This window comes from Myotis lucifugus, unplaced genomic scaffold (assembly GCF_000147115.1).
Source record: "Myotis lucifugus unplaced genomic scaffold, Myoluc2.0 scaffold_4, whole genome shotgun sequence".
Taxonomy (NCBI): Eukaryota; Metazoa; Chordata; class Mammalia; order Chiroptera; family Vespertilionidae; genus Myotis; species Myotis lucifugus.
In genome coordinates this window covers 7,965,345-7,983,833 of record NW_005871052.1, presented here as the reverse complement: position 1 = coordinate 7,983,833, position 18,489 = coordinate 7,965,345, and the positions used below count along the sequence as shown (strand labels likewise).

The 18,489-nt window shown below is 43.4% G+C and overlaps 1 non-coding gene and 1 pseudogene across 1 annotated transcript; both read left to right on the top strand.

Annotated features, from left to right (window-relative positions):
• The first annotated feature begins 225 nt into the window (after positions 1-225).
• LOC111823055 lies at positions 226-291 on the top strand. Its single transcript, XR_002826043.1, has one exon. It is a non-coding gene; the product is annotated as a small nucleolar RNA SNORD50 (small nucleolar RNA).
• Positions 292-6,572: 6,281 nt separating this feature from the next.
• On the top strand, positions 6,573-6,808 carry LOC102426966 (annotated as a pseudogene).
• The last annotated feature ends 11,681 nt before the right edge of the window (positions 6,809-18,489 follow it).

Sequence of the window (18,489 nt, the reverse complement as noted above, 5' to 3'; positions counted from 1 at the left end):
AACAAGACATGGATGCCCACTTTCACCACTCCTGTTTGATATAGACCTGGAAGTGCTAGCCATAACCATCAGACAAGAAGAAATAAAAGGCATCCAAATTGGAAAAGAAAAAGTAAAACTGTCACCATTTGCAGTTGACATGATCTTGTACATAGAAAACCCTAAAGACTCCACCAAAAAACTACTAGACTTAATAAATGAATTTGGCAATGTAGCAGGATATAAAGTTAACACCCAGACCGAACCTGAATTTCTGTTGAAAAAACTTAATACAGATCTGGCTTCTGAGATAGAAAAAAAAAATTAACACCCAGAAATCTATGACTTTTTTATACATCAACAATGAACGCACATAAAGAGAAACAAACAAAAAAAAAACTATCCCATTTACCATTGCAACAAAAAATTAAAATACCTAGGAATAAACTTAACTAAGGAGGTAAAAGACCTGTACTCAGAAATCTACAGGACATTGAAAAAAGAGATAGAGGAAGATGATATAAGCAAATGGAATAATATACCATGTTCATGGATTGGTAGAATCAACATCACTAAAATATCCATACTACCCAAAGCAATCTATAGAATCAATAAAATCACCATTAAAATACCAACAGCATATTTCACAGACCTAGAACAAACTCTCCAAAAATTCATATGGAATAATAAAAAATAAAAGACCTCAGCAAACCTGAGAAAGAAGAAAATTGGAAGGATCACATTACCAGATATTAAGCTATACTATAAAGCCACTGTTCTAAAACTTCCTGGTACTGGCACAATAACAGACATATATACCAATGGAACAGAACGGAGAACCCAGAAATAGACACAAGCCATTATGCTCAATTAATATTTAACAAAGAAGGCAAGAGCATACAATGGAATCAAGACAATCTCTTCAATAAACGGTGTAGGAAAAATTGGACAGATACATGCAAAAAAAAAGAAACTAGACTACTAACTTACACCATTCACAAAAATAAACTCAAAATGGATAAAAGAATTAAACGTAACATGGGAAACCATAAAAATCTTAGAAGAATCCATAAGCATATCAGACATATGTAGTTAGTAATATCTTTACAGATACAGTTCCTAGGACAATGGAAACTAAGGAGAAAATCAACTAATGGGACTACATCAAAATAAAAAGCTTCTGCACAGCAAGAGAAACCATCAACAAAACAACAAGAAAGCCCACTGCATGGGAGAACATATTTGCCAATGTTATCTCTGATAACACTTTAATCTCTAAAATTTATAGGGAATTCATACAACTTAACAAAAGGAAGATAAACAATCCAATAAAAAAATGGACAAAGGACCTAAATAGACCTCTTCAGAAAGAGGACATACAGAAGGCCAAGAGACATATGAAAACATGGTCAAAGTCAGTAATCATCAGAGAGATGCAAATAACAACAACAATGAGGTACCATCTTACACCTGTCAGAATGGCTATCATCAACAAATTGAGAAACGACAAGTGTTGGTGAGGATGTGATGAAAAAGGAACCCTCATGCACTGCTGGTGGGAATGCAGACTGGTGCAGCCACTGTGGAAGACAGTATGGAGTTTCCTCAAAAATTTAAAAATGGAACTTCCATTTGACCCAGTGATCCCACTTTTAGGACTATATCCCAAGAAACCAGAAACACCAATCAGAAAGGATACATGCACCCTTATGTTCATAACAACACAATTTACAATAGCTAAGATTTGGAATCAGCCTAAGTGCCCATCAGAAGATGAGTGAATTAAAAATCTGTGGTGAAATACTATGCTGCTATAAAAAAAGAAGGAATGCTTACCATTTGCAGTAGCGTGGATGGACCTGGAGAGCATTATGGTAAATGAAATAAGCCAGTCAGAGAAAGGTAAATATCACATGATCACACTTATTTGTGTAATGTAATGAATGACATAAACTGGTGAACTAAAATAGATCTAGAGACATAGAAGCATTGAACAGACCATCCAACCTCAGAAGGAAGATGGGGGGGACAGGGGGGGAGGAGGGTGAGAGATCAACCAAAGGACTTGTATGCATGCATATAAGTATAAGCCATGGACACAGACAGTAGAGGGTGAAGGCATGTGCTGGTGGCCATGGGAACAAACAGGAAGAGGTCAATGGGATAAAAAGGAGACATATGTAATACTTTAAACAATAAATAATTTTAAAAAAGATATTAAGGCCAAGAGGAAGAATATGGGCAGAAATTCAAAGTGATAAATGATGAACACCAGGAACAGCGGACAAGAGTTTTAGGCAGAAGGTAGGTAATGCTATACTTCCATGCTACCACAGGGCAGTGAGAGGTAAGTAGATGAATAGACCAAATGGTATGGCCTAAATATTGACATCTACACATGTCTTTTAAGTGCTGGAGAGGATGCGGAGAAAAAGGAACACTCGTGCACTGCTGGTGGGAATGCAGACTGGTGCAGCCACTGTGGAGAACAGTATGGAGTGTCCTCAAAAAGTTAAAAATGGAACTCTCATCTGACCCAGTGACCCCACTTCTAGGAATATATCCCAAGAAACTAGAAACACCAATCAGAAAGGATGTATGCATCCCTACGTTCATAGCACCACAATTTACCATAGCTAAGATTTGGAAACAGCCTAAGTGCCCATCAGCAGATGAATGGATTAGAAAACTGTGGTACATCTACACAATGGAATACTATGCTGCTGTAAAAAAGAAGGAATTCTTACCATTTGCAACAGCATGGATGGAACTGGAGAGCATTATGCTAAGTGAAATATGCCAGTCAATGAAAGAAAAATACCACATGATCTCACTCATTTATGGATAATAAAGACCATTATAAACTGATGAACAAAAATAGATACAGAGGCAGAGCAGCATCGAACAGACTGTCAAACTACAGCAGGAAGGTCGGGGATGGTGGGGGGCAGGGGTAAGAGATCAACCGAAGGACTTGTACGCATGCATATAAGCATAACCAATGGACACAAGACACTGGGGGTAGGGGAGGCCGAAGGAAGGTCAGGGTGGGGGAGGAGACATAGGTAATACTCTTTGTAATACTTTAAGCAATAAAATAAAATTTAAAAAATAATCTCATATTCAAAACTCATCAAAGAACTTTAACATAGGGATAGTTACCAAATTATTGACTATTTTGTCCTTAGAAATTTTATTCCAGCACTCAGAGAGAAATGCTGATTTTGCTCCTTCTGTGTTCATGTACTTACTTGGTGTCCGGCACTGTGCTAGCCTTAGGGAGAGAAATTTGGAAGAACCATATAAGATTTGAAGGAGAAATAGAGGCCCTTAGAAATGATTCTCGCCTGATGTATTCATTGTTTATATAGGAAATCTGAGGCCCATAAATAAACAAAGTGGTTCTCCAAAGCCATGTAGAAGTTAGTAATAAAACCTGCTTGGTTAGGAATAATTTCTGCTCTATCAGATTGATTTTTTTAGAAAAATGAAACCGAAAAATGTCCCGTATGACAAGCAACACCACCTGGTTATCTTAGAGAAGAACCTGTTAGACTCAATGTTAATTTTTACCAACTTGTGTAGATCCAAAATAGACTGAAATAGACACAAATTAAATTATCTTCCTTGAGACTTAGATGTTTTGCTTAGGAAATTGAAGGGTTGCTCTAGTCAGATTGGCTTAGTGGAGTGTCAACCTGAAGACTGAAGGGTTACAGCCTTGATTCTGGTCAAGGGCACGTACCTCAGTTGCAGGCTTGATCCCCAGCTCAGGGCACATGCCAGAGGCAACCAATTGATGTGTTTCTCTCACATTGATGTTTCTCTCTTTCTGTGCCTCTCCCTCCCTCCCACTCTCTCTAAAACTCAATGGAAAAATATCTTTGAGTGAGGATTAACAAAAGAAAAGAAATTGAAGGTTATTGGGGAATTGATCATGCTCTTAATTATTCTTAATTTAATTAAATGGCAGAAATACATAACGTGTGCCTAGTGGGGGTGACTACAATAGCATCATTGATGGTGAAATTGTGACATCTTAAGAATATCACAGGCTATATAAATATCTCCTTCTGCCCCAACACTTTCTACCCTGTCCTACTTGCTTAATCTGGCCATTATGAGAGGTTCATGTAATGGAAACAAAAACCTACCCTCCAAAGTACAGTTCTGAAATCTTATTCCAGATGAGGGAAAATATTTATGAGCCTTTCTTTCTCACCTAAGGTAGGGGAGGGGTAAGGCATAGTCAACATGGGAACAAGTCTTCAAGAAAATAAATTTAGAATGATGCAACTAGGAAAGAGAGCAGGGGGAAGAGGGCAAAAGCTATATCACTACGGAGGAACAGAAACTTTTGGAAAGGCCACAGCCCTCAGTCACTGGCCCACTAAAAGACTGAAACTTACTGGAAAATTAAGGAACATTCTGCCTCAAAAATCTACCACCACATCATGGTGGCTCAAAAAACTGGTTGTAACAGTGGCTTACAACTGAAATATCTGCAAAACCCAGACTCTTTCTGAGTATCAGTATATAAGGAAGCCACAAATCTAAGAGGGTAAATAAAAACAAGGACACTAAAGAAATTGAGGCTGTAAAAAATATTAAATACAGTACAACTCTTATCTAGATTAACATAAATCATCACAATAAGGCTCTATTTATAGTCATTTTTACCTGATTCATTGTATGCAGATTTCAAGAAAAAATTGCAAGGTGTGATAAAAGGCATGATAAAATATAGTCTGAAGAACCAAAGCAAGCTTCAGAACCAGATTCAGATATGACACAAATTTTGGAATTATTAGATGGAGACCTGAAAAAGCTATGGTTAATATGTTGAAGGTTCTAATGGAAAAAGTAGACAATATTAAAAAAAGACAGATATAAGCAGATGGATGGAATCTTTCCGAAAAAAATAAAAACTAAATGCTAGAAATAAAAAAATACTTTAATAGAAATAAAGAATGTTTTTCACTGGTCAGGTGGCTAAGTAAGTGAAGGGCCATGCCCTGCACCAAAACGTTGTGGGTTCGATTCCTGCTCAGGGTACATACCTAGGTTGTGGGTTTGATCCCTGGTCTAGGTGCATACAGCAGGCAACCAGTTGATATTTCTCTCTCACATTGATGTCTCTCTCTCTCTCTCTCTCTCTCTCTCTCTCTCTCTCTCTCTCAAAAACAAATGAGTAAAATAAATACATAAATACATAAATAAATAAAAATGTCTTAAATGGGCTCATTAGTAGACTCAATACAGCCAGTAAAAGAATAAGTAAAACTGAAAATAGGTCAATGGAAATGAGACAGGCTAGTAAGCCAGGACAAGTAGAATAGGGAAACTGAGACAGATAGTTAAATGGCCAAGCAGTTTATAGCCATCTAGTAAATAACAACAGAATCCTATCCTCCCTAACCAAGGACACTTAAGAGTAAATGGTTTACATTTCTCCTCCCCAACCAGATAGTAAATAGCTTAAATAACTCTACTCAGGGAGATAGATAGCAGAAATCCAATTAGTGCCACTGGTGCAAACTACACACAAGGACAGATAAAGTCAGGGAAATAAATTTCATTTTGGGGCATCAGCATAAAGTTGATGAATAGTCTATTTAGCTCCCCTAAACTCCCAGCCTTTAAAACCCTCAAGACTAAGGACCCAGCTCAAAATATCCCTCTGGGGAAGCATGCCACACATTTCCCTTCCTCCTCATTCTCCCCCCAGGTATGTTACCTTTGCCTTTCACTCTCCTAAGCTATAAGGGTCCTTCTTATGCCTCTGTAACTTGTTTCCTTAGCCTATACAGCCAAGCTGGCTCACTTCTACTACCTCTGTAACTTTATAAATAAACTTTCTCTTATAATTTTGATTTTCTGGCTCTGAATTATTTCTTTGCCAAACTCAAGAACCGAGGTACAACTTGCTGATAACTGGTGCTGTTTTGGTGCCAACATCACTGGTAACATATGGTGCCATTACTTAGATCACCTTATTTCCCTTCTCATTAAGTGGGGCTTTCTTCCCATGTCCAGAGGCACCTTCTGATACTTTCAATCTCCTTTCTTGGGACCCACAACCAGAGAAGCAGTGAACAATGTCAGTTCATTCGGGCTAACTTCCTGACTCCAACACTCCTTCTACATCTTTTTTTGTTTGTTTGTTTTCTCTGTGTTAGATTTTATTCATTTTTAAAAATCTTTTCTTTTCAATTAAAATATTTTCATTAAGGTATAATTCACATGTAGTAAAATTTATGCATTTTAGTGTACAGTTCTGTGAGTTTTTTGTTTTTGCTTTTTTGTTTTTGTTGATCCTCACCTGAGGATATTTTTCCAATGATTTTTTATATCACAGCTCTTTTTTTTACAAGTACTTATATCTTTTTTTTAAGCCTTCCAAAATTGATTGAAGAATGCACATATGCCTTCTCATTGACAGATAAGCTCATTCATTTTAGGGTTATCTAGAATATCAGATAGTTATTATGATTCCAAGCAAAATTTAAATTATTAGAGATGCCTGAAATCTCTTCAGGTAAATTTCTGCAGCAAATATTTAATGGTTAAAAATGAACAATTAGGCCACCACCATGAACAGCATAGGGGAGGGTTGCAATGACATGAAGCGCAAGTATGATGAGTGCTTTAATCGCTGGTTTGCCGAGAAGTTCCTCAGAGGGACAGCTCTGGGGACCCGTGCACCAACCTCTTCAAGCGCTACCAGCAGTACGTTCAGAGAGCAATAAAGGATAAGGAGATTCCCATTGAAGGACTGAAGATCATGGTCCATGGCAGAGACAAGCCTGAAAGCTCTTATTTACCTTGACAGTCACCTTGAAAATAGACTCCTCAAATCAGGAAATTGAGCCCTCTGGATTTTGTCAATTAAAGCTGTGAAGATATCCATCAATTTAATGAGGTTGTATTTTGCTCCTTGATGTTTTCCTCTCACTTGTAAAAGATGATGAACCATCACTTTTTACTTTGGGATGATTTCTCACTTGCTCTGACATCTTGCAGAAACTCACTGTGCTAAACTGAATGATTTCTTGGGATTATGGTTGCAATACTTCATCTGAGATCAGCTTTAAATACATATACTAATAATACCCTAGGGCTGTCACAACCAGACAGATGACCGGTCACCATGAGGGGACCCCGCCTGGAACAGGGGCGAGGCCAGCCTTCAAAATGCTGGTGGCCTCTAGCCCAGGCTGGTCCAGCGCCCCAGAGGGGACCCCCACCATGATCAGGAGTGCTGCCAGCCTTCACCCACTGGCGGCCCCTCACCCAGGCCGGGGTGGCGCTGGGGGCTGGGTGTGTGCGGTGCAGTCTTTTAAAAATAAAGAAAGGGCAGCTTCGCCAAGTGCAATCACCAAGGCGCAGCTCCGCGCAGGTGCACTGGGTCCGCCGCCAGGCGCAGGAAAACAGAGTCTGGGCGGGAGCTGCCTGAGTGCATGTGGCCGGATGGCCTCGGGCCGTGCAGATGGATGGACCATGCTGGACAGACTGCACTGGTCGGAGCCGGAGGGCTGCGGAGGACTGCAGAGGTACAGAGCTGTTAGGGCAGTGGCCCGCGGAGTCAGTGAGGCTGGGGTGCCAGGTATGCCCCAGGTCATCAGGTGTCACCGGCTGCAGCTTGAACCTCTCCACCCCCCACAGGGCCTGGGGCCACACAGTCCACACCCACCCGAGCCGCTCAGCCTGGGCTCCGCACAGGGTGAGGGTGGGGGTGGGGTGGGGGTGGGGGCAGCCGGTGTAGCGACTCCGGTTAACTTTGCTGGGGAGTCCAAATTGGAATGAATGTACTGCAGCTGGTGGTGCTGGTCAGGTTAAGCTCCAGGAAGATGTTTTGTAAGAAGAGTGGGCAAGCATATTCTCCCAGTAGAGTTCTGATCACTGAGAATGATGTGAAGGCCTCCAGAAGTCTCACATTTTATATGACCGAACAGGAGAAGAGCACTACAACTGCATCTCTGCTCTTCATAAATTGATGCGGGCTCAGCCTGAGTGCCTCCCTCTACTGGCTGGCACGCATGCTCGAAGGAGGAGAGGACCCGCTGTATGTGGCAAAGAGGCTGATGAGGTTTGCCAGTGAAGACATAGGTCTGGCAGACCCATCCACATTAGCACAAGCACTGGCCACCTACAAGGACTGTCACTTCAGAGGCATGCCCGAATGTGAGGTGTTTCTGGCCCAGTGTGTAGTCTATTTTGCCAGAACCCCAAAGTCTATTGAGGTGTACAGCACCTACAACAACATCAAAGCCTGCCCGAGGACCCACCAGGGGCCTCTGACCCCATCCCACTGCACCTGAGGAACTCGCCAACCCGGCTCATGAAGGACATGGGCTATGGCAAGGGCTGCAAATAATGTTGCAGAAGACCAAAGAAATACCAAGCACGCTTCCTAGAGAAAGGGAGGGACCCCGTTTATTAACACTAGTGGACGCTTCCTAGAGAAAGGGAGGAACCCCATTTATTTATTTATTTATTTATTTTTATTTTTATATATATATTTTATTGATTTTTTTACAGAGAGGAAGGGAGAGGGATAGAGAGTTAGAAATATCTATGAGAGAGAAACATCGATCAGCTGCCTCCTGCACACTCCCCACTGGTGATGTGCCCGCAACCAAGGTACATGCCCTTGACCAGAATCGAACCTGGGACCCTTGAGTCCGCAGGCCGACGCTCTATCCACTGAGCCAAACCGGTTAGGGCGACATCCATATGTTTTAATGCTCAAGTACCTGCCAGCAGGATGGACCTGATTGAGGACTACCATGTCAGGTCCCAGGTGATGTCACTGTCTTTTCCCACTCAACTTGGTTCAGTCTAGGTCACTTTGTTTCTGTGGCTGGGTTCAGCTCTTTATTGAATGACCCCTTCCATGGTCCCATCCCTAACTACCTAGCCCTCTTCTATCTCCTCATTTCCCCCTCCAATTTGCAGACCCCAACAGCTGTTGGGAATAGGGTCAACAATCACTCTGGTTACTTCCATCTGAAGAGGTACATAGTAGGGGGTGTTGGGACTCCCCCGGAGGCAGACGATCTAACAGCCCATGGAAGATGGGAGCTGACATTTGGGGTTCCATTTCCATGACCATTTGTAACCCTGATTGCTTCTATCCTGGGATCTGTGGGTTTTCTTGGGGCCTTTAGGAAGAGGAGCTACAGATCCTTCAGGGGCTCACAGGAGTACCAGTCACTCTGATCAGGTGCTGCCGGATTCTCCTCCTGGTCTTCCCTCTTCTCAGTCAAACCTGGTGTCCAGACCTTCACTTTTGAGTGGCAAATCTAAGAATCAATCCCGTTGACCTTGTCTGCAGTGGTCATAGACAGGATCACTATATAGGCCCTTCCCATAGAGGGCTTAGGGCGGAAGAGAAAGAGGGACAAGATTTCACCAGTACCATATCTTCAGGAAACAAAAGGGAAATGGCTGCTTCAGTAAACTGCTGTAAAGTCTGCTGAAACTTCACTGAGGCCATAAAGTCCTATGTATCTGTTTCTTTGTCTAACAACAGGTCATTGGTAAGGAATGGACAGCCATACAGCATCTCTCAAGGCCTAAGGCCTAAATTCTGAGGAGTATTTCTAATTGTAAGTAATGCTATGGGGAGCACTGTGGGCCATGGAAGGTAATTCTCCTGGGTGAGCTTTCAGAGATGTCTCTTTAAAATATCGTTAACTTTCTGCACTTTTCCTGAGGACTGTGGCCTCCAAACACAATGTAAATGATATTGAGTTCCCAAAGCTTTTGAGACTTGCTGGGTGACTCTTGCTTTAAATGATGGGCCATTGTCACTCTGGAGGGTTCTAGGCAACCCAAATCAGGGAATAATTTCAGAAACTAAGATGTAAACTACTTCTTGTGCCCCTTGTCCTGCAAAGGAATGCTTCCACCCAATTAGTGAAAGTGTCTACCTACACTAGGAGGTATTGATTCCCTCTTGATTTAGGCATATGGATAAAGTCAATCTGCCAGTCTTCCCTAGAGTGTGTTCCTGTCCTTTGAGTTCTGGGTAGGGCAAGCTTTTTATTATGGGGATTATTCTTTTAGCATATCTCACAGGCCCTAATGACCTGTTGGGTAGTTCTCAGGAGATTCTTGCCTATGAACAACTGCTAAATCATCTGATGGAAGTCCTGGTATAGGGTTCGAATAACTTTCCATCTACTGGCCTCATACAGGAGTAGTTTACCTTCATTGGTTTGTATTCATCCGGAGGTATGCAGAGAATGTCCCCTGGCAAGGGTCCATTCCTTTCCAGCTGGGGTATATTGGAGCTTTAATTCTCTAAGAGAGTCCTCCCAGATTAAGGGTGCTTCCATGTTCCCAGTTAATGGCTTCCTAGCAGCCACCTTGGCAGCTATCTCAGCTTTCCTGTTTCCTTCTGAAATCTCATCCATGCCCTTTTGATGACCTCAGCAGTGTATAACTGCCACTTCTGGGGGAAGGTAGACTGCTGATAGGAGCCTATCGATTTCCTTATGATATTTAATGGATCCGTTAGCTGTCAGGAAGTGCCTTTCCTTCCAAATGGCTGCGTGGGCATGAAGAACCAGAAATGCATACAGTGGGGCCTTGACTTACGAGTTTAATTCGTTCTGAGACCGAGCTCGTTAAGGAGCTTGTTAAGGAGCTCGTTAACTCAAATTACTCTGTCAACTCAATGCAAAAAATCGGCCGAGAGACAGCTGGTATCTCAAAAAACTCGTTAGTCGGGACACTCGTAAGTCAAGGCCCCACTGTACTTAGAGTCTGTGTAAATGTTTACTCTCTAACCTTGGATTAATTTTAAGTATCTTGTGAGGACAACCAGCTCTGCCTGCTGGGCACTAGTCCCAGGAGAGAGGGGTGCACTTTCAATAGTGCTATCAAAGGTTACAACCACATAGCCTGCTTTTCAGACCCCTTGCTCCACAAAGGAGTTTCCAACCATCTGCATAAAGTATTAAATCTGGGTTCTCCAAGGGAGTTTCTCTCAGGCCCTTACTTCCTGCATAAGTTTGAAGTATAATCTGCTCACAACCGTGCCTTATGTCTTCACCCTCCTCGTGAAGGAAGTTGGTTGGATTAAGAATGGGAAAAATTTTTAGCTGAAAAGCTGGTCCCTTTAATAAAAGTGCCTGGTACCTGAGAAGATGGCTATCTGAGAGCCAAAGTCCTCCCTTGGAGATTAAGAGGTTAGACACATTACGGAGGTTGTAGATAGCAAAGTCTCTTCCCAGTGTCAGTTTGGTAGCTTCTGGAAACAGCAAGACTACTGCTGCCACAGCTGAGGCAGGCTTGCCAGCCTTTGGCTATGATGTCCAATTTCTTGCTCAGGTACCCCACTGATTGTTGTATAGGACCACAGGGATGGGTCAGAACCCCAAGGCCATACTACCTCTTTCAGTCATATATGGATTAAAATCTTGACAAGTGGGAAGACTCAGAGCCAGAGCCTGGAGAAGTGTTGAGGGCCACTGGCAAAACACTGGGGCTTCTTTAAATATGTCAACTGAAACTCAGAGCTAAAGGCAAAGCCACGCCCTGAGGGCGGAACCAGTCAAGAGATTGGACGCCACTCAGTCTGACTTTCCCTCTCAGTGTTAAGGGGATGGATCTCATGATGTCCTCAGGAACTCAAGGCCCACCCAGATGTGATGTAACTTCCTGTAATTCAAGTATAAATAAATCTGCTTCCTGTGCTGGCTCTCTCTGTCTGTCCCTCCATGAGGGGCCAGATGCCATAGAGGTGTCTGTCCCTCCATCAGAGGGCAGACACCACACCCAGGCCCAGCTTTCTCTATTTCTGTCTCAGTCTTGTGTTTTATTCATTTTCCTTAAACCTTGTAGTGTTCTATTCAAGATTTCATCAACCCCCATGTTCTCTCTCTCTGCACTGGTCGTGGGAAGAGAGAAACCCCCCTCCCATATCTGGCGCAACGAACAGAGACCCTGAACACTGGATATCTTCTACACTAATAATAGACAAACATGGTAATTGACCGTACCTTCGCTATGCCCGCCATTGGCTGATCAGAGTGATATGCAAATTAACTGCCAATAAAGATGGCGGCTAATTTGCATACTGCAGGCAGGGTGGGACAGCGCGAGCCGCCATCCAGGCCCCCGTGTACAACCCGGGGGCAGATGGGGGCTCAGGCGAGGCGATTGGCATCGCTTACATTCGCCTGAGCCCCCGCCCGCCGGGGACACGGGGCCCTCTCCCAGAGAAAGAGAGAGAGAGAGGTGGAATTTGGCACCCCGCATCCCTCCCTGATCGACCACTGCAATTCCAAGCCAGCGAGGGCTGCCTTCAGGCCACAGCTCCAGGTCCCTCACCCCCACCCCAGGCCCAAGAGCACAGTGCTGGGCAGGGGAACCCAGGGGTTCGGGAATGCAGCTCGATGGGGCTTGCATGATGTGGAGGGGGGCTGTGTTTACACCGCCAAGTTCCCCACTTCTTCCCTGGCCCGTTCATCCCTCCTCCTTCCCCTCAGAGGCCCAGCTCCTGCCTACATGCTTGCTGGGTAGGCCCAACTGCACCAGGGAGTGAGCCATGGCGATCAGGATGGCCACTTCCTGGGATGGGACGGCCGGACCATGGCCATTCATGTGGGCAATGAGGCCCGTGGGGCATGCGCAGCCCTCGGGCGGCGGGGGTGGCCGGCCAAGCCGAGTCTGGCTTCAGTGGGGCCAGTGGGAGCCTGAGGCCACCCCAACCCCCACAGGTCCTGGGAGAATGGTGGCTCAGTGGAGAGCGGTGTCTCCATGCATGGTGCCCAGGGGCGGCTGTGAGCTGCTGCAACCCCGCCCCATGCTCCAGGGAGGGGGAGATGGCTTGCAGCCACCACCACCCTAGGCTGCACCACCTGTGCCTCAGCCTGCCAGGTTGGCAGGGTCCAAAGCAGGTGAGCTGCTCCCTTCCCCCAGTGGTAGAACAGGGAGGAGAGCGCTGGGTGCAGGGAGGGGACCTCAGCTGGGATCCTCCTGGTGTGGGGAAAGGGCCCAGCCTGGGCCCGGTTGGGAGCTTAGGAAGTCTGGCTAAGCAGGCACTGGTTCATACCAACTCTTACTCTGCCATCTTCCTCCAGCTCTTCAAGCTAGCCCCCCTACCCCACCTGTCCGGGGGAACAGGCTCTGGGTGACCTCCCTGAGCTCAGACTGTGGACCCAGAGACCTCAAGGAAGAGTTCCCGGCCGGGCCCTGGCAGGAGCCGGTACAGAACTACCAGGGAAGAGTTGCTTCAGTGTCTTGGTGAAGTTTGCAACTGACCCAAGGAGGAAACCCGAGAGGGGAAAGGCCAGGAGGCATGAATTGCCAGCACTTTAGCCACTTGAAAACAGCTCCACTTGGAATGTGAGGCGGTTGTATGCTCAGCTGAGAAGTGAGGGGGCTGAATTCCACTGTCGCTGGGCTCCTGTCAGTCCGAGGCCCAAGCGTCCACCACGACAAGGAAAGAACAGAGCGAGGGGCCCGGAGGAAGGGAAGACAATTGAAGAAAACCGTGTCTAGGCTTTCCCCAGCCCTCTCCTTCTTTCTGCTGCCTACAAGAGCCCCAGGCCCGGCCACAGTTCTGTCTCCACCTTTTAGTCCCCTATTCTCCAACCACAGAGGAAAGAAATAAGGAAGGAGTCTGTGCTGCCTTCAGAAAGTATCTATATACCTGATCGGCCAGTTGCCTTCCACAGAGGGAGGCCAGACTGGGGCTTAGGCCCGCTCCCCACAGGGACATTAGTAGGACATCCTGTGAGGGCTCCCAGACTGTTAGAGGGGGCAGGCTGGGCTGAGGGATGCTCCCCGAGTGCACAAATTTTTGTGCACTGGGCCTCTAGTAATTAATAATTAAGGACCACGAGGGCACACTCTGGAAGGCATGCGAGTGCATATTTAAGGTAAGTGGGGAGTGTAGTAGTAAAATTTTCAACTGGGTGTAAAATTCTGGGAAAATTTAGGGACTCAGAAGGAGTCTCCACTCTATTTGAGCTTTAAAAAAGCTACCGCATGTCCTCTCAAGTTCTGTGTGTGCTGTCTGTGTATTATCACATTATTTGCTTGTTATTTTAGCTTAATCTGGTTTTTAAAAGTATACCATTGATTAAAATGGAAACAGGAATTTGGCTAAATTACTAAGATTTTTCTCTGGGAGAGAGTGGCATGCCATTTTCTGCTTTTTCCATGTTTCCCAGATGGAGAAAGATGCCTTTTGAAATCCCGCCCGAACAAGGAGAACTTGCATTTTAAATCCGCCCCCCCACCCCCGCTTCCAACAGTCTCAATGGCTTGGGGCCACATGATTAAGGCTGTTTTTCAAAGAATGGAATTGGATAATTGGGTTTAAATTTGGTTTATAAAATATCTACAATATAAAATTGAATTTGTTCATTAAATGTGCCTTGTGTATTTTAAATGTACTGTCATTATATGTCTGAATTTCTGTCTCGCTATCAAAGAGGACTGAAACTTTTAAGAGTTTAGAATTAAAGTTAAGGTTTAAGAAGTTATATAATTATAGTGAATTTTCCATTAAATCTAGTTAAAAAGGAGGATGAATTCTGAATTTTTAACCAAGTGTAATGATAAGCAAGTTATCTTTTCTATTAGAAAAAAGGGGGCTTAAGCAACCACCATGCTGGCCTCAACACGTGGCAGCCGCCATCTTGGGCTGCATGGCACATGGCAGCCATCTTAAAACTTTTTTAAATTAAATCTTTATTGTTCAGATTATTACAGTTGTTCCTCTTTTTTCCACCCATAGCTCCCCTCCACCCGGTTCCCACCCCACCCTCTGCCCTTACCCCCCAACTGTCCTCAATCATAGGTGTACAATTTTTGTCCAGTCTCTTCCCGCACCCCCCACACTCCTTTCCCCCCCGAGAATAGTCAGTCCACTCCCTCTCTATGCCCCTGATTCTATTATTTTCACCCGTTTATTCTGTTCATCAGATTATTTATTCACTTGATTTTTAGATTCACTTGTTGATAGATGTGTATTTGGTGTTCATAATTTGTATCTTTACCTTTTTCTTCTTCTTCCTCTTCTTAAAGGACACCTTTCAGCATTTCATATAATACTGGTTTGGTGGTGATGAACTCCTTTAGCTTTTTCTTATCTGTGAAGCTCTTTATCTGACCTTCAATTCTGAATGATAGCTTTGCTGGGTAAAGTAATCTTGGTTGTAGGTTCTTAGCATTCATCACTTTGAATATTTCTTGCCACTCCCTTCTGGCCTGCAAAGTTTCTGTTGAGAAATCAGCTGACAGTTGTATGGGTACTCCCTTGTAGGTAATTGAGTCTCTTTCTCTTGCTGCTTTTAAGATTCTCTCTTTGTCTTTTGCTCTTGGCATTTTAATTATGATGTGTCTTGGTGTGGTCCTCTTTGGATTCCTTTTGTTTGGGGTTCTCTGCGCTTCCTGGACTTGTAAGTCTATTTCTTTCACCAGGTAGGGGAAGTTTTCTGTCATTATTTCTTCAAATAGGTTTTCAATATCTTGCTCTCTCTCTTCTTCTGGCACCCCTATAATTCGGATGTTGGTATGCTTGAAGCTGTCCCAGAGGCTCCTTACACTATCTTCATATTTTTGGGTTCTTTTTTCCTTTTGTTTTTCCAGTTGGGTGTTTTTTGCTTCTTCGTATTTCAAATCTTTGACTTGATTCTTGCGATCCTCTAGTCTGCTGTTGGAACTCTGTATAATATTCTTTATTTCAGTCAGTGTATGCTTAATTTCTAGTTGGTCCTTTTTCATATCCTCGAGGGTCTCACTAGATTTCTTGAGGGTCTCACTAAATTTATCGGCAGTTTCTAGAAAATTCTTGAAAAACCTTAGAAGTGTGGTTTTGAAGTCTATATCCAGTAGTTTGCTTTCCTCCATTTCTGTCATTTGTGACCTGTTTCTTTGTCTCACATTTTTTATGCTGCCCTGTGTTGATAGAGTGGCTTTCTGTGCTAGGTGTCCTATAGGGCCCAGTGGCTCAGCATCCCCAATTACCTGAAGTAGACACTCTTGGTGCACCCCCTTGTGGGCTTTGTGCACAGTCTTGTTGTAGTTAAGCCTTGATTCTTGTAGGTATCACTGGGAGGAATTGACCTCCAGGCCAATTGGCTGTGAGAATCAGCTGTGTCTGCAGTGGGACAATTTCTGTGCTGGAGACACCCCTCTGGGGCAAGACTTGCTTCAGTGGGGCTTTGGTGCTCACTGAGTCTGCCCCCTGAGTGTGTCCCCTTATGGATCTGAGGAGTTGTAATCTGGATGGGCCCACTCTGACCACTGGGTACACTGGCTCTTGGATCTCTAAGGAGGTGCTAATTTAGCCTCTGCCTGAGGCTACCCAGCAGGAGCTATGGAGAGATCTGCAGATTCCTCTTCTTTGTTTGGGGTTTGGAGATGCCTATATGAGGCCCAGCTGTGTAGCAATGCAAGCTGCTGTGGGGCCTTGGGCCTTCTTTTGGAAGTTCTGGGTCTCTCTGACCCAGCTGCAGTTTGTTAGGTAATTTTCAGATTGCAAAGAGCCTGGCCTTTCATATGCTAAAGCCTCTTCGCACAGCTTGGGTGGGGCGGGGTCTCAGGGAATCAACAGGGCAGAGAAAACAGCTATAGCTGATCCTCAGTCCTACCCTAAGAGGCCCCGCGTCTCAGTGTCCCGGTAATCGCTGCAAGCACCTCTGAGAGAAAGTGGCCTGCAAGTTCCGCCCGATGCCAGACAGTCCAGTTTCTCCCCGTATGAGTCTGGGTCCCCAGAGACTCACCCTGAACTGGAGTTCAGAGCAGTCGGGAGCTTGAGACTCCCTCCCGATTGAAAAAGACAACTGCGTCCTCAGTTGCCAGCCTTTCCGAGTGCGCCTCCGTACCTCTGCACTTTACTTCCGCACCTCCTCTGAGTCTCAGTGTGCTTTTCTCTTTCTTTCTAGTTGTAGAATTTCCACTCAGGTAACCTTTCTGTGGTTCTGGATGATGTCGGTTTTGTCTTTTAGTTGTATTTTTGAAGTGGTTTTTTGAGGCAGCAATTTCCGGTGTTTACCTATGCCGCCATCTTGGTTTCTCCCAGGAGCAGAGTTTTAAGGCAGTTTTACGACGAAAGCCTAGGCGATGGAGCCACATGTATGCCTCGTGCATTTATTTACTATATTTTTTCTATGAAGATGCTTATTCTTATTGCTTAATAAATTAGCTTTTAAAGTATAATCTAGGTCTTATATAATTTTAGTTATATGACAGACCAATGTTTTAATCAGCCAACTTTATAAAGGCCGACAACAGAAGTTCAAATTCTTAAAGGCTTGTAGATAAGTACATTCTCTAAAGGTACAAGGTAAACTGAACAATGTCATTTAGGCATTAAATCTAATTATTAATAGCAGTCACCATGAATATTCAAGGAAAGTTATTTTATGTGATTTACATAAACTAATAGTATTATATGTCTTAAATCCTCTGAAGGTGACCACAGCTGTGCAGTGAGAAAATGGGCGAGCAGTAAGTGTGTTTCTCCCAGCAGTTTTTCTGACATTCAAGATATATCATATGAAAATTCAATGACCAGATTAAAAGTACTTAATTCTATGGTCAAGACCAAATCCTTTAATGTTAATTATTGGTTTGAGTTTTTAATAATTTTTAAATTAGATATATTTGATGGTTTTTCCGAATGTAATACTTTAAGAATATAACTAAAGGACAGATTTTGTGGACCCCAAAGGCCCTGGGGTACTGCAAAAAGATTTATTCCTTCTCCCAAAAAAGAAATAACTAAATCAGACCAATACAATATACTTGCGATTGCATGAGGAAATTCTGCCAAATAAATAAAAAGAGAAAATAATTAATTAATTAGTAACAATGTTTTATTTAAATATATATGCCTTGAATGTCATGAAAAGTTATTATTAAGTGTATGCACAGACCAACAAAGTTATTTTCCGAATTTGTTGACTCCCATGTAACAGCAGTTTACAACTATCTAAAAAATATAAATGCCAAAAGTTTTGAAGTCACCTAGAAAATACTGTCTTCCCTAAATCCTTAAATCCTGTCTTCCCTAAACCAAGGACACTTGGGAGTAAATGATTTGCATTTCCCTCCCTAAACAAAGTTTAAATAGCTTATGTCAAAGTACTTAAAGGGACGGATTAGCAGTAATCCAATTAATGTTATTTACTGTCCATAACGTAGGACAAATAAAATTAAAATAATAAACTTTATTTCAAATTAATTTAAAATTGGCGAATTAAAATGAATGTTCAAGAAAATTTAATGATACTGTACAGGAAACTGTTCCTGAAGTGTTAACTAAAATTGTTATTGATGGTTCAAAAATTGCTTAACATGCAATGAATCCAGAGCAGTCATATTTCTAAACAAAAAATTAAAAGTTATCAAGACTGCATTGTAAAATTTCCAAAAGCCTCCTAAAATTTAAAAAATCAAAAAAGGGGGGATAGTGCAGTGGTCAGCAAACCGCAGCTTGCGAGCCACATGCGGCTCGTTGGCCCCTTGAGTGTGGCTCTTCCA